Source organism: Triturus cristatus, chromosome 4_1 (assembly GCF_964204655.1).
Source record: "Triturus cristatus chromosome 4_1, aTriCri1.1, whole genome shotgun sequence".
Lineage (NCBI taxonomy): Eukaryota > Metazoa > Chordata > Amphibia > Caudata > Salamandridae > Triturus > Triturus cristatus.
In genome coordinates, this window is record NC_140585.1 from 61205090 (window position 1) to 61217887 (window position 12798).

The following is a 12798-nucleotide window of genomic DNA, read 5'->3' on the forward strand; positions in this document are numbered from 1 at the left end:
TGAGAGGAGTCGAGGATGTTGTGCTCTTCGATGAATGTGGGGAGTTGGCTGTTGATGGCTTTCTCGATGACTTTCGCTGGGAAGGGGAGCATGGGGATGGGTCTGTAGTTTTTGAGGTCGGTGGGGTCTGCCAAGGAACTGCTCCTACAATGAAAGGGATTTCAAGATCCCCCACACACCTTTCCCACCTACTTCCAGTATGAGGTAGGGGATGCAAGTGAACATCGTGGTACCGGACGAATAATCTGGTGCCATCACAGAGAGTCACATCATAGCATTGTTAGAAGGGGAACTATCCACTCTCAGTGTGATTGGGGTACACTTTGGCCGTTTTTAGTCTCTTGGTAAAGAGTATGAGATCACAGGAGACTGGATGTGTATTCCACATAGTATTCAAGACATCAAGTAATTAACCAGAGAGGATACAACGGTTGCTATCTGAAGAAGGTGACCTTCACACGGACCGAACCCTGTGTGGGGAAAACCCCAATTTTCTTTTTTTCCCTCAGATGTTCGCAAAGTAAATGAGGTTCTCATTGGGTCAGAGATTGAAGCATTCAGCGTCCTCAAACTGTTTGGAAGAATTAAAGTGAACTAGCCGACTTATGTCTTTCTAGGTTAAAAACAAAGTGAATTATCAAAAGTCAGCAGTCCCAAAGTAAAATACAGAAGAAAAATGGGGAATGGCTTGTCTTGACTTTGATAATATAGAGATATAGTTATGTGTAACAGAAAGACTGGAAATTGGAATGAATCTAGTTCTGAGATTACCATCAACTCCAGAATTTTCATCCTCCTTTGAGACCTGAACTTTCACCTAGAGGACCATAATGACTGAAATTCAAATACCCTCCTTAAAAGCCTTACGAACCCCAACCCTACTCAGCACACCACCAGACCCACCCACACTGCCAAACACTTCCTGGCCCCTCTCTTCTCCACACTAAACAACATCAGAGTCTACAAACAAAAGCCTAGCACATGAACTGACAACACCCTTTTGAGTTTCAAGCTCACCATCCTGGATCACAGGAGATCCACCATCTCTGGACAGGCTTGCTGCTGCTGGAAGAACATCTTGGAGAAGGACTGGGCTTCTGCCTTTTCAAAGCACACCAGGAACCTATAGGAAGACATCTAAAACTTCAATGAGTGGATCACCACCTGCACCAACAACTTTGCCCCCCTCAAGCACAGAAAAAAAAACAAAATCAAGATCACAAAAGCAAGCCAGCTGGTACACAGAAGAACTCTGGATTGTGATGCAGCACTGTAAGCTCCTGGCAAGCAAGTGGAGAATGATCCAAGACACCGCAGACAATGACGTCTTCTAATCTGCCCTGACATGCTTCCACCAGCATGTCTGAAATGCCAAGTGAACAGCCCACACCCAACGCATTGAAGCCAGCAACAACAGCAACAAATAAATCTTCTTCATAGTCAGAAAATTCACAGTGATGCAGGCACCACCAGCAACATCTCCCCTTACAGGACCTACTGCAACAAACTCTGTAACTTCTTTTGGAAGGCGATCACATCCACCAATGCCAACTTCAACCTTCAACCTGACTCCAGCAACCTCGCAGCCAGTCTTCCAATCTCAGCTGAAGAATAGACCTTGACCATGTAGAACGCCATCTCCACAAAAGAGACTGCTGCAACCATGAAGACCATCCCCTGTGGGGCCCCCTAGACCCATGCCCCCACCACACTTTCAACAAAGGTCTAACCACCATCAGTGAAGTCCTCACTCCCATCCTGAAAGACTCCATCAATGCCGTCCTCTTCCCAGAAACCCGGAGGCAGGCAGCTGTCACAGCCCTGCTGAGGAAATCCTCTGAGGACTTCACCATACTCTCCAACTACTGACTAATCACCCTCCTATCATACATGGCCAAAGTCCAAGAGAAAACCATCAAGAAGTGTCTGGCCAGCTACTTCGTGAACCACCAGCTCCTCAAGGCCTTCCAGACTGGATGCAGGCCCAAGCAGAGTATGGAAACAGCGCTCATTGAACCATCTACGACATTTGCATGATCCTAGACAGAGGAGAGGATCATGCGTCATACTAATGAACCTCTTGGCGGTGTGTCACATGGTACCATATCTCATCCTCATCAGGTGCCTTCACAAGATCGAGATTCAAGAACCTGAATGAGATTGATCTGCTCCTTCGAGATAAAAAGAACTCCGACAGTTAACCTGACATCATACTCCTTGGAAACCGGAAATCTCACCTGCAGAGCACCTCAAGGTTCACTCCTCAGAAGGACACTATTCATCACTTACATAACCCCACCGGCCAATGCCATCCATACCCACTACATCAATATCCTCTCCTACACTGACGACACACAACTAATACTGTCCCTCTCGGACAAAATCCACAACACAAGGAACAAATGCACCACCTGCATGATGGAAGTAGCCACCAGGATGAAGTTGAAGTTGAACTGTCTCAAACTCAACACTGACAAGATCGAAGTGTTGATCTTTGGAAACAACTCCTGTCCATGGGACTCCATCTGATGGCCATCCAACCTAGGACCTACTCCCACCTCCAGCTCGCGCGCCAGCAACCCAGGGATCATCAGCAACAAAAAGGTGGACAGGTTCACACAGGTCAATGCCATCACTGCTTCCACACCCTAAAGAACATTTTCAAAGGGCTCCTGAGAATCGCCATAAGACCGTCATCCACACACTCATCAACAGTAGTTTGGACTACAAGAACTCTCTCTATGCAGGAATCATCAAACAGCTCACCAGAAGGCAGAAAACTACCCAAAACGCAGCAGCCTGACGTATCCTCAACCTCCCACTCAGAACACATTACATAGCTCCTTGGCTCCAGATACATAAGCGCCCACAATTCAAACTCCTCACCCAAACATTCAAGGCACTACCCAACAAATCCCTGCCTACATTAACAACTGCATCTCCTTCCATCAACCCCCTATGCACCTCCGTTCAGACAGACTCGTACTCAGACACATCTCATGCATACACAGAAACAGATTCAGAGGCAAACTCTTCTCATACATCACTCCTAAAGTGTGGAACGACTTCCCTCAACACATCAGAGCCTCCTCCTTACTTCTTGAGCTAAGCAAGAAGCTGAAGACATGGCTCTTCAAAAACATGTCTAGAGTTGGGACAGATTGAGGTGGTCTTGGGTGCAAAACTGGTGCAGCTTAAAAAAAAATCCTATTATTTTTTTATTAGGAATTTGTTAGACCCACCGGTTTCTGGCTGGGATGCATCTAAGCCAGGCAGAATCCACTGTTCTAGATAGGATGAGTATGATACACTTGTCTGATAACCTACGCTCATCCCTTGGATAGCTTGGCACAGAGCAGTCAGGCTTATCCTCAGGGTCAAAGTGTAAAGTGTTGGCACAACCCTCAACCTAGTAACACCCTGTGGATGCTACAAAAAGACTCCACAAGGTATGTATACAACACTTGTCTTTGTATTGCACACACATTGAAAGCAAAACGACATACACATTGCGTATATACTTTACAGTTATATTACATTTTCAAACTCTTCAATTAGCAGCAGAACGGCATTAACATATATATGATTGTCCTGGGTGTTCGCTTGCACCATTATCCCTTCAGCCTTGTAAGCAACATACACACAATACAAGCAATCCCTTCAACATTAAAAGCAACAGAAACATATATCCAGGCTGTTCAGAGGTATTCCACTTTCCGCTAACACATTTGCATAAACAACAACATTCCCATTATCGTGTACTCCGTATACTTGTAATGGTCAAGAAATCACAAGTTCTCTCTACACCTTGTGACTTAGCCACTCAAACTACACCAGCCAACGATACAGATTGCCCCTGTTGTCAACACTTTGATTAGATTAAGGAACCCCCTAAAGCGAAAGGAAACAGTTACGTGTTTTCGTCAATCCAGATTAGGTCCTCAGGCACCCAGTGGCACCTTCACGAGAGCAGGATCACTATCCTCCCCGCAGGAAAAAGACTGCAACACCAGAAGCTGGCACGCTCCCAATTTGGAGAATGATTTTGCCTCTGGCAAAGGTGGGAGCTACAGTTTCTCCAGGGAGCAAGTCGTGGGCGCACACAAGGCACGACGAGACCTTTCAGTCACGTTGTCCTTAACAACGTAGTAGCTTGTGGCGTGGGCCTGGGGAGAGGGAGCCGGTGACCTCAGACTGAGGCCGCGATGTCAGGTACTGTCGTCCTCCCAATCTGGAGGTCGGACACAGTCTATGTTGCCAGCTTGGCTATCGCAGACTGCAAATATCTCTCAACACTGCTCAGAAACCATACGCTAAGGAATACTAACTAGCAGACGTTTCCGGCTGTAAGCTCGAGCCTCTCGGACTCATTAAACGTCCCCACTCGTCGAACTTGTCACGCTATAGCCACCCCAGGTGAGCCACGGAACTTTACCAGCTCACTCTTCGGCACTGTCTGATGACTGCACACGTCAGGAGAGTCCTTGTCCCAACCGACGATCACTTCCACATGTTTACGCCTCACCCTACGCGGTCCTTACGATCTTGTGGAAACGGGGAGATCTTTTCTGTCCCTGGGAAATCGAGGACAGGAGGCCAGTCAACCAGCCATTGGAGAGTGCTTGGGGACCCGGGCCACGACAGTTGCCAATTAGCTGCAGGCCAGCAACATCCAGGCAAAATCCACCAAGTGATAGACCCATTCCTAGAGCACAACAAGCCCCAGGCCACCACAAGTCAGCAGATAATCTAGTTGCAGCCACCCCGCCCAAATAGTTCTTCTTGTTGATGTCCCAGCATCGAACCAGCATAGTATGTTTAAAATCCCCAAAGCGTCTCTAACTCCTAAAGGCAGAGCCCCAGTGGTTATACCCACAATGACCTATGAAGATGAGATCAGCTCAAAAGGCCACCTTTGAAATGCACGGGCCCTCTCATGTCTGACATCCTATCCTGGGAGGCTTGATCAGTGTCTTTAGTGGGTCCACAACCCTGCCACTTGGAATGCAGGTGCCAATTCCACCCCCTCTTAACCAACACAGGAAGGCCCCTCAGAGTGAGAGGTCTATAGTATACCTTGAGCCCTTAGTTTATTGCTGTCTTATCATAAATGCACAGATGCAGCCATCCCCCCCGCAGCCAGCTGTGAATTAGAGACAGGTGAATAGGCATATAAAACCATGAGTACAGACATTCCCACTTTCCCAAAGTGGGTTTTCCACCGTCATAATATCAAATTCACTCACACCACCGGAGCAGGTTCGCCGTTACGAACTTATCGATATCAGATGTATTTCAAGATCTACTTATTGCAGAACCTGAAGGATTGTATTCTTGCTGCCTGCCCCGTGCTTTGGGAACGTCTCTCCCTCCGCCGCTGCACCTTGAAGAACTCATCGATATCAGACGTATTTCAAGATCTACTTATTGCAGAACCTGAAGGATTGTATTCTTGCTGCCTGTCCCGTGCTTTGGGAACCGCTCTCCCTCCGCCGCTGCACCTTGAAGAATTGGAGTGCTGCCGCTGAGTGGGGGAGAGCGAGGAGGCTAAAACTACATTACCCAGCTGTCCCTGCCTCGGGGACCGTAAGTCGCATTCCGCAATACCGCGCCAGGTGGCGCTTAAAAGCAAAGGCCATTTTCGGTGGAGCGGGGACGTATTTCAAGATCTACTTATTGCAGAACCTGAAGGATTGTATTCTTGCTGCCTGCCCCGTGCTTTGGGAACCGCTCTCCCTCTGCCGCTGCACCTTGAAGAATTGGAGTGCTGCCGCTGAGTGGGGGACAGCGAGGGGGCCAAAACTACATTACCCAGCTGCCCCTGCCTCGGGGACCGGAAGTCGCATTCCGCAATACCGAGTCCAGGTGGCGCTTAAAAGCAAAAGCCATTTCCCGCGTCGCGGGAGCGCGCGGGAGCGAGCGGGAGTGCGCGGGAGCGAGCGGGAGTGCGCGGGAGTGCCCGGGGCTATGCCCGGGCAAAGGGCGGGCCCTCTTAGGCCCTCAGTGGCCTGAGGAGGCTGGGCTGGGCCATAGACTTTGGTCGTGTGTCAAAAGGACTTATTTCACCAAGTGAGACATTCAACCTTTCTATTAGTATAGAGTGTATTCACAGTTTGTTAGTTTTGTCCTGTTTATCCATACATTATCCCAGTGTAAAAACAAATCTGGACGATGTCTAAATCTAAAATTGATAAACCTGTACCCGGGCTGGGCATCATGGACAACTATTTGGTAAAAATGGTGAATCAAATCAACAATGATCGTAGGGCCTCGTTAGGGCGAGGGAGCCAACCTGTGTCAGATGTAGACATTCCCCCCTTAGAGGTACCCTCAGTTGGGGTTAATATCCCCGATATTCCAGACGTGGGCAATAGGGCTGTTAAAACAGCTGAAGTACAGGTTCATGCTGAACTGCACGAAGATTTACCCGATATACCTATCGAGGCTACAAAGCAGTCACCGCCTGCCTCTAGACCAGTGAGAACTTGCAGAAAGTCACAACTCAAACGCGGGGGGAAATACAGCAAAAAAAGAATAGAAATAGTGCAATCCGCTCCCAATAGCATCCCTAATGGAATTAATTTGTATGAAGGTAATAATACTGGTGGTATAAATATAAATCCGAAGCAATTTGCCCTATTGATTCACACTATAGAAGCCTAGAGGCAAAGATAGAAGAGCTGATGAAACCCTTGACATCTAAATTGGACAGTGTCGCCCTAGAAGTTAATAGACTCGGTGGATTGATATCTACACACTTGGCCTCAGCCTCGGCTGGTAGACCTAAGGCTCTGGCCAAGGGTTCTGTGGGAGAGGGGCAGGGAACTGGTAGAATGAACACTCAGCAAGCTAGCCAGCAATTAAATATAACTGAAACTGCCTCACCTGATCATACACCACCAATTGTCCAGAAGAAACAGGCCATATCAGGTCCGGGGGGTAAGCCGGATACCACCCAAGTCAAAAGAAGTCGTTACATTAATTTGCCTCCTGATTGTGCACCTTATGTCGCTGTATTAACAAATGTCCCGCCTAGTGACTATCATCCTGTTCAGTCCTATGGGGAATCCCATGACTCATTGAAAAATAAAACTGTATCATGGTTAAATACCAGATGTGGCTTCCCAATCACATACTCTGATCAAATATTGTCAACGAGAAGGGTGAACTGGATTGGCCCGTCCAGAAAGACATCTAGTGGGGATTGCATCATTATACATTTTAAACATCCCCAACACCTTGCAACAGTCCTATTAAGAGTGGCTTCCTTAGTTTATGATGCAAACAGTGTATGTGTACGCCCACTTGGTTATTTTTATACTCACTTAAATAAAGTCCCTCCTAATCCCAGAAAAATTAGTCCCTTAATACCTATCCAGCCTCCGGTTCCTGAAGGGGCATATTTGTACAATGCTGATAGCAATTGTATGAATGGGCTCAATGTTGCTATACAGAATAGATTTGATTCACTCTCAGGTCTGGAGGCATGTGACTGACACGAGGATTTCGGGGACCAGGGAAACGAGAGTTTGGCAGAAGCAGGATGTACGGAGATTACACCGGTAAAATCTAATGAAAACAATGTAATTTCCTGGAATATTGCGGGATTGGGTGCTAAAATGAAGGATGACAACTGGACTAGGTATATTAAGCCGTTTCAGATTATCTGTCTGCAGGAGACCTGGTCGGTTGAATGTGATTATTTCCTCGAAGGTTATAAGGCATTTTATGTCCCTGCAATGGCAACAACTAGGGGTAGATCTAAGGGGGGAATGGTTACGTTCATTTCGGTTGCATTATCTTGTAAAATACGTAGAGTTATAACATGTAATTCTGGGATTATTGGTTTAATTTTAACCAGAGAAAACTGTACGGTCGGTCTGGTCAATTTTTATAATGCTGTCAATGCATGCTCAGTTTTTAGTCAGATACTTGCATTGAACGCTTATATTACTACCTCTTTGAAAGATTGTCTCCACAACCTTATGATTATGGGGGATTTTAATGTTCACCCTTGTGGCGACCTCCTTTTGAAGAGTATTTTGGATTTACAGTGTGCACGCTTTGAGGGTCTCCACTTGGAACACACGACTGAGGGGGAACTTTGTAATGACCTGCTGAATGACCTGGATTAAATGCTGACTATGGCATTGACGGACCCCACTAAGAGTTTTGTGACCCCGACCTTCAAGGGGCATGGGATGGGATCTTTTATTGATTATATACTAATCACCTCCTCAATGCAGTCCTTTGTGGACTCTTTTATTATTGAAGATAGTGAATTTAGTGATCACAACCCGCTCACTGTTCATTTAAAGGGTCTTTGGGTAGTTAAAGAAGGATGGAATAATAGCACTGGGAGGGTTAGCACAATCGATGGGAGACGTCGCTTAAGATGGTCTAAGATCACCCCAGATCTGTTATGTAAAGATATTAAAGCCTCCTGTGCAGATGAAATTACGGTCTGCACTCAAGAAGGGTCAAAGCCGACTAAGGTCCTTAGTGCTTTTCAAAATTTATCGTTTAAGGTGTCCCAGTTGTTGTCGGCCCCAGCAAGGAAGGTAGAGACTGTGGGTCCAAAATGGTTTAACCATGACTGTTCTAAAGCAGCACATAATCTAAGGCTGGCTTTAGCGGTTAAACCAAGAGTAAGGGCGACAGTTCAATGGTGTCGGAAAGAATACAAATCTACCATTGGCAATCGCAAGGAAACCTTAAGAAATGAGGCACGGAGTGAGATTCTTGATCCCACTACTTTGCGGTGTAGCTCTAGATTCTGGGCGTTAATGAAGAAACATTTCCTTGCTCAAGAGCCGGGTGACGGCCTGGAATGCCACATTTCAAAGGAGGAGTGGGAAGCACACTTTAAGCAATTATACTGCTGCCAGACGGAAGCAAATTCTGATCTTACCCCCTGTAGTAATGGTGGATTACTTGTTTTTTATGTAGGAGAGGTTACCGAGGGCATACTGGGCCTAACAGCTGGAAAGCTCCCGGTCCTGACGGGATTCCCCCAGACTTATTTAAGTCCGAGCCAAGTTTCTGGGAACCCATTTTAGAGTCTGTCTTCAATGTTGCTGTAAAAACAGGTTGCCCTCAATCATGGGGGGTGTCTACGATTGTCCTGGTCTTCAAGAAGGGGGACAAAGGCAGCCCACATTGTTATAGACCTATTTCATTAATAGACTCTATCGTTAAAATTGTAGGCAGAATCCTACTGCAGAGAATTTCAGATTGGGCATCAGAAACCAATATTTTGTCCATAGCCCAGTATGGTTTCTGTAGTGGTCGCTCAACAGTAACACAGTGCCTTAACCTTTTTTTAATATTAAGTAAGTACACTGTTGCTCGAAGGGGTACCGTCCATCTCGCCTTCATGGACTTGTCCTCAGCTTTCGACTGTGTAAACAGGGGAAAGCTGTGGCAGTTCATGAGGGCGCAGGGTGTAGATAGTGGAATTGTGGATTTCCTTGTTGATTTACACTAGAGCAAACGTGAGATATTCTCAAGTTTTGAGCACAACAAATAATTTTGACATAGGTAAGGGTGTTCGCCAAGGATGTATCCTGGCCCCCTTCCTTTTTAATTTTTATATTAATGAGTTGGATAGTGTGTTGCAGAAAGTACCAGCTGACTGCCCTAGAGTTGGCAGCCGGGGAATTCCCGTACTTTTATATGCAGATGATGCGGTTTTAATCTCTAGAACTGAGAGGGGTCTTCAAGCTCTACTAAATGCTTTTAAACTATTCATGACGGATAGAGACCTCCCGGTCAATAATTCGAAATCATTTGTGATGCAAGTTGGCCAACAACCAAGAAGGAACTTCTCTTTTAAAATTGATGAAGCAGTAATCCCCATATCAAAAACGTTTTCGTACCTTGGGGACCTTTTTGATACTAAACTTAATTGGGGCCCTCAGCTTGCAAAAAAGAAAGGGGAAATGGCCAGGATTAAAGCTTCCATCTTTAATTTTGCATCGAAACTGGGCAAAAAATAAATCTACCAGTGCTATGTTGAAACTTTATAACGCAAAATCAGTGGCAATTGCTGCCTATGGTATGGGAAATATGGGGGTGTGTTACCGGTGAGCAACTGCAGATTGCTGAAAACTTTTTTATGAAGCGTCTCCTGTGTGTCCCTGTGGGCACGTCGAATCTGGTAGTACATGAAGAACTGGGGATGCAATATTTATGGCTAAAACTGTGGTTGAATCAGGATATACCACTGACACATCTGATTGTGCGGGACTATTTGTCTCAGGATAAGGCAATGGGCACCCCATGGTTAAAATACTTGAACTCTAGCTTTGCAAGGCTTGGCCGTCTGGACTTGTTTGAACATCCAAGTCAGATTGTAAAGGGGGATCTGGAGCTAATTAAGAAGATCCAGAGGGAAGGAATGGAGCTTCAGAAACAAAGTGTGAGAAAATTTGTCATGCTGAAAACATGTGCAACTACGGAGCCGTATTTGCTGGGCTCACTGACCTCTCATGAAAAGTTCTTGTTAACAAGGTTTAAGTTAAATCTTTTTCATCATCTGCTGATTAGGCCTAAAACTGATATTTTTAATAAATGTGCAGCACCCTGCGGCTGCGACGGAAAGTCTCGGCAGGATATGCTTCACTTTATATTTTTATGTAGGTTTTATGAATATCCACGTAAGCGCTACCTGGTAACCCTTTTAATAAAACTTAACCTCACTCAGATCAGACCAGCATTAATGTATTTACAACTTCTGCATAGTGACAGTATTCTCCAAATTACAGAATTTTTGAAATTGAGTATTAAGTTAAGAGACTGTATGGACCGTTAATGGTCATCTATGATGAATGTGTCATTTCCTTCCTGACTTTACTATATGGAACATACAATATTTTTGCACTTTTGGCATTTTATCTGATATGTGTTTTATTATCATATGTACTTTTATGGTTTGTTGCAAACCGAAATAAAGATTTTAAAGATATCAAACACTATACTGACACTCTTCTGCATGCAGGAAATCCAGCTCAATAGCCTTTCCACAGATCCCTCAGGCCAATCTACTATGAGGAGCAGGCCCTACTGTACCAAACACACTACTCAGTGCCATTCACTACCAGTGTATGTAGCGGACACACGCACATGCCCTACCCTTTACCGACACCGCACCCTGTCCCCAGGGAGTACTCAGATATAGCAAGAGACATGCAGAACCTTGGCAAGCGTCTTCTTAAATGCCAAGCCTAGTAACAGTTACCTACACACACAGGCCCCGTCATGGCAAATCTGTGGCACATTTAAAGAACTACCTCTGTGGGTGGCACAGCCCGTTCTGCAGGCCCACGGAGGAGTTGAGTTACATGCCCTAGGTCTATGTCTTACCTCTAGACAAGGTACTTGCTGCTAACTCAATTTAGCCAATCATCTGTACACTAATCACCAGTATGTATATGACAAGCACATCACCTTGGCACTGAATGGCAGTGTAAAAAGCGATCAAAGTCCTTAGGCTAGTACATAGATCAGCTGAAAACCAGGGGGGACAAAAGCAAAAAAAAGGGAATGCACCCTAGAAAGGGCCATCTCCAACAGAATTTATTAGGCTTGGTATGTTTAATACAAAGGTAACGCAGACCTGTGCAGTATGGGCATAAACACATTTATAAAGGAGGACGGTTGGAAGCTGGGACCTCTTAACTGTCTCACTTGAGCTGAGATTGGTAACCCGGAAATACATTGATCCTTCCCTTTGGTTCATTTACACCGTTCGGTGATTGGGATTAAATTCAAGATCTAAAGCTATAAAGTTGGTTCAAGTATTGGTACCACTAAACAGCATATTATACCTATAACACTTGAAGACTCACATTCATGTCACACTTATATTACATTTTTAGCTCCTAAAATACAATTCAACTTTTGGCAATTTATAAATAATGTTGATTAGATTTTTTTTCCAGGCCATCTTTTAGAACTCTCGTTCCCTCCTGTACAAATTTCTTTCTTTCACATTTTGGCCAATATCTATTAATTACTTTTCTCCACCCTTCGTGTGTTTTCTCTCTGTATCCCTCTTCTTTCTCTTCTCTGGCCTCTTCTTGCTTTTTCTGCTCACTCATCTTGTTCTCCCCTTCCTGCTGAAGTGACAACTAGAGCAGAATGACTTCAAGAGTCTCTTGGAATCCTTCATGTAGGCTTCATATTGTAGCACAATGACGATTCTCCAATTATTATGCAGAGAGAATCTTGATTTCATTAAAGACATACGGAGGCTAGCATTATGCAAATACTTTTATTTGCTGCCCAAACATGCAGCCCTTTAAAGAATGTTATTACATCATAAAGGAAAGAACATTAGCAACATAACAAGTATGCAGTCCTGGTTACGATCATCCTCTTGGGCTGCGATGACACAGCAACATGAACTTGAGACTCCAGAAAATACGGTCTTTTGTGTCTTTTGAAAATCTTTGGTATCTAAGAGGAAGCAAAGAGATTGAATAGTAGTAAAAGGAATAAATCCCTAGATAAATCTTGTACAAAAAAATGTAATATTCTTAATATCAAATGCATAAATATTAATCAACCCAAACCTCTCGGGGAGAGGAGGGTGGGATAATGCTAGCCTCCGTATGTCTTTAATGAAATCAAGATTCTCTCTGCATAATAACTGGAGAATCGTAATTTCATTACAAGACCGGAGGCTATCATTATGCATGTTTAAAGCCATGTAGAGCTACACTGCTAACATGCTCTATTGGTCTCAAGTAAAACTTAGAGAAGGTACTTGCGTTAGACCAATCTGCTGCTTTAAGT

The 12798-nt window shown here is 44.9% G+C and overlaps 1 protein-coding gene across 7 annotated transcripts in view; it reads right to left on the reverse strand.

The window, feature by feature from the left end:
- Positions 1 to 12798, reverse strand: part of LOC146839512 (uncharacterized) — an 85956-nt gene that overhangs the window by 66595 nt on the left and 6563 nt on the right. For 3 of the 7 annotated variants that reach the window (XR_014981093.1, XR_014981095.1, XM_085651561.1), the window contains exon 2: positions 1018 to 1123. The exons of 3 other annotated variants lie outside the window; for them this stretch is intronic. The gene's annotated coding sequence lies outside the window, so the exon portion shown is untranslated. Of the gene's footprint in view, positions 1 to 1017; positions 1138 to 12798 lie in introns of all 7 variants that reach the window. One more of the 7 variants, XM_085651562.1, reaches the window with a different exon arrangement.